Source organism: Thalia democratica, unplaced genomic scaffold (genome assembly GCF_965202585.1).
Source record: "Thalia democratica unplaced genomic scaffold, ktThaDemo2.hap1.1 HAP1_SCAFFOLD_869, whole genome shotgun sequence".
Taxonomy (NCBI): Eukaryota; Metazoa; Chordata; class Thaliacea; order Salpida; family Salpidae; genus Thalia; species Thalia democratica.
The window spans coordinates 23,283-27,500 of NW_028139821.1; the positions used below are offsets into that span (position 1 = coordinate 23,283).

At 26.1% G+C, this 4,218-nt stretch overlaps 2 non-coding genes across 2 annotated transcripts; both read right to left on the minus strand.

The window, feature by feature from the left end:
• Positions 1 to 577: 577 nt before the first annotated feature.
• LOC145847296 (5S ribosomal RNA) lies at positions 578 to 696 on the minus strand. The gene has a single exon (XR_014371211.1). It is a non-coding gene; the product is annotated as a 5S ribosomal RNA (ribosomal RNA).
• A 2,642-nt stretch (positions 697 to 3,338) lies between these two features.
• LOC145847297 (5S ribosomal RNA) lies at positions 3,339 to 3,457 on the minus strand. Its single transcript, XR_014371212.1, has one exon. It is a non-coding gene; the product is annotated as a 5S ribosomal RNA (ribosomal RNA).
• Positions 3,458 to 4,218: the final 761 nt, after the last annotated feature.

Consider the following 4,218-nt stretch of genomic DNA (forward strand, 5'->3'; position numbering starts at 1 on the left):
AAATTGTGTTGGTTCTATTCAAGTACTCTCCTTGTTTGTTTTGTTTTAGTTGTATTTATTTTTAGATACTAGCACATTCAATACACATAATAAAGTAAACCAAATAAACTCTATTAATTTAAACTAAGTACAAATACATTAAGTTAATACAAAACTTTAAAAAGCTTTTGCTAGTATCTGTTGGTAACAGTAAATAACTTATTATGACTCACAATACAAAAGTGCAAAATTTATTTTCGTTTGATTTTTCAAGTAGCCACGCTTTTATTTGTTTGTGGACAAAAAGACTTTAAAGTTTTAGTATAAAAGACTAATTGTATTAATTTTAACTCAGAAAATTGTACTCTACAAGATGGTGCCATTATTTTTTCGATATCTCAAACTGGTCAAACCACTTTTTTAGCGCTCTAATTGGTTTAAACAGCAAATAACGTTATCTGATTGGCTTGAGTTTTTATTTGCTAATAACTAGAATTTACTTTTCTTTTAAGCGTTAAAGAAATGTAAATAAACGAGTAATAAGTATAAATAGGTCAGAAAGAAAAATAGTACAAAAAAGATGAATTCAAAAAGCAAAAGCCTACGGCACGTGGTATTCCCAAGCGGTCACCCATCTAAGTACTAACCACGCCCGACACTGCTTAACTTCCCAGATCGGACGAGATGGGGTGTGCTCAGTGTGGTATGGTCGTAGGCGTTTGAAAGCGTTTACAAGCCTTTATAAACCCTTCGGTTTGTTTAAAAAACCTATTTGCACTTGATTTACAATCGATTTGATATTTTAAAATTATTCCTTATAAAATTTTAACCTGAATTAACTTTTTTTTTGTTTTTTTAATCAACAGTTACTCCCAAACTGTACTAAAACTGTATTGTAACTGTACAAAAGTGTTTGTTTAAATTATTGTTATCTATAAATTACCTAAGACCAGGACAAGTAGAAGTAAAGTTTATTGAATTATTAAATAAATAAAATAAAATCGTAAAATAAAATAATACAATATGTTTACAATTTGTCATTGATCTATCCATTTATGTTATTGCATTACAAATACAAACATTTCATACATTCAAGAGTATTATTCATCAATCTTTTCAATATAATAAGTTTTAAATTTATATTTATTTTTAAATAATTCCTGACATTTTAGATTACCTGAGATTTTTTTTTAATTAAATTAATTTTAGTAATTAAATACTTGACGTTCTATTTTGTTTAATTTGATAACTCAACCATGCTTATTTTTTTTTTACTAATTTAAAGAACTATTAAACTAAAAGACATTACATACAGCTTCTAAAAGTTTTAAACACCTTAAAAAATATTATTATTTTAAAGATATATTAAAGAACTAAACAGATATTACTCCTAAAAAATCTTGTTAATAATATATAAAAAGTACTCAAAGTCAGACTCGGAAATATATATACTGTTGTATATCTTACTTGAAGTTCACTGTAATTGACACTGAAAAATTGACACTTGAAGTTCACTGAAAAATCAACCTATTTATATAGCAAAATATTTCTTTATCTTTGTCGTGGCGCGGTGGGTCAGTGGTCTTATCAGCTGACTCATAAGCAGAAGGTTGAGAGATCGAATCCCGCTAGTCGTCACGAAACACCACTATCGTTCAATGTTCGGGCTTCAAATTCTTTGAGATTATACTGTACTATTTATCTATCTAACTAATCTATCTAACAAATGTTGTTCAATCTAGGTTGTGGGTACTTGGGTCGAGTAATGCCTTTGACTTACAATCTGTTGTGGATTGACAATATTCCTCTATCTATCAATAAACAAATCTATCTAATAAATGTTGTTCAATCTAGGTTGTGGGTACTTGGGTCGAGTAATGCCTTTGACCTACAATCTGTTGTTGATTGTCAACATTCCTCTATCTATCAATAATGATTATATTCAATATTAAATGTTGATTAATTCAGTTGTAAGAAAACCAGTGCGCTGGTTAGGTTGGGTAAGGCCTTCGACTTACAATCTTGGGGATTATCAACGTTCATCACAAGTACAGTAACGATCTCATTGAATTTCCAGTTGGAACATTGGATTGTAGTGGTGGCCTACTTTGTAGGTTTTTTGCCTAGTTTGTTTTTTGCCTAGTAGTGTTTGCCTAGTTTGACAAACTATTGTATATATATTGTACAACTTTATTTGTATTATTTTTTATTTAAATTACTACTTATTATTAAAGAATTAAATTTTCTTAGAAAAAAAAAACTATGTATTTGAACTAATGCTTATTTTATATGTTTTGTTTTATTTTTATTCAAACTTACTTTAAACCTCTGTATTTTTTATACAATACGATTAAACTATATAACAGAAAAATAATTAAATAATCAAACTATTGAATAAGCAGTTAATTAGTGTGTTTTTTTATGCTTCTTTCATTTTTAACTTACTTGTTAACCATATTTCTTTTATTAAAGTATAAAACTAACAGTTACTAAATTTATATTTATTATATTTAAAAAAAAACTTCTATACTAACTCTAATTTCAAAGCATATTAAAACATACAAATTTTACCAACTAAATATTTATTTTTATTTTTATTATTATAATTTTCAAACATAAGCTTGTATACCTTATATACCTATATACCTCATATAGTAGGCTTGACATAACATAACATTATTTAATTCTTTTTGTTTGAAATAAACTCATTTAGTTATTAGTAAATTACAACATAAATGTTTATAACAATAAAACTAAGATTTAGCTTTTGAGTTAGTAAACTTTGATAGTTTTCTTTTAATAGTTTAATAGTCCTTATTTAAGTTCAAACAAAATTGCTATATATTTAATACACATACAAAAGTAAACTAAGTAAACGTAATTCAATAGTTTCTATTAAGTAAAAGTAATTACAAATACATTAAGTTAATACAAAACTTTAAAAAGCTTTTGCTAGTATCTGTTGGTAACAGTAAATAACTTATTATGACTCACAATACAAAAGTGCAAAATTTATTTTCGTTTGATTTTTCAAGTAGCCACGCTTTTATTTGTTTTTGGACAAAAAAACTTTAAAGTTTTAGTATAAAAGACTAATTGTATTAATTTCAACTCAGAAAATTGTACTCTACAAGATGGTGCCATTATTTTTTCGATATCTCAAACTGGTCAAACCACTTTTTTAGCGCTCTAATTGGTTTAAACAGCAAATAACGTTATCTGATTGGCTTGAGTTTTTATTTGCTAATAACTAGAATTTACTTTTCTTTTAAGCGTTAAAGAAATGTAAATAAACGAGTAATAAGTATAAATAGGTCAGAAAGAAAAATAGTACAAAAAAGATGAATTCAAAAAGCAAAAGCCTACGGCACGTGGTATTCCCAAGCGGTCACCCATCTAAGTACTAACCACGCCCGACACTGCTTAACTTCCCAGATCGGACGAGATGGGGTGTGCTCAGTGTGGTATGGTCGTAGGCGTTTGAGAGCGTTTACAAGCCTTTATAAACCCTTCGGTTTGTTTAAAAAACCTATTTGCACTTGATTTACAATCAATTTGATATTTTAAAATTAATCCTTATAAAGTTTTAACTTGATGTAAGTATTTTTTTTATTAAAACCTATTTTTTTGGTGTTTTAATTACAATTACTCCCTGTAACTTTATTTAAGACTTTGTTTAAAAGATTGTTAACTATATTCTATATTAAATACTATGATAATTAGAAGTAAAGTTTATTAAGTGATTAAACTAAATAAAAAATATTGTTAAAATAAACATGTTGTGTTTAGTTTGTTTTACTATTTCTCATTGTTCTATTTATAGATGGTATTGTTTTACTTCAAGAATATTTATAGTTAGTTTCTAAAGAATATCTCATACTACATCAGATTTTACGATTAACTTAATTTTAGGTAATAAAATATTTGACGTTTAATTCAATAACTCAACTATGTTTATGTTATAAAATAATAGTATATAATACACATACATTATAATATAATAATATGTATAACTAGTTGTTTTACTTTAAAATGAATAATTAAGCGGAAGAATTAAAAGAACTCACATTTTTGAAGAGAGCGTGGAAAACCAGAATAGTCTTTTAAAACATTTATTAAATTATCGATAAATATAGAATACAATAGAATTAAACATATAAACGTAACTGTGGTTGCTTAGAAACTAAACAAGAAATTTTTTAATAAAAATATAAAATAGTTATTATATAGAATTAAAAT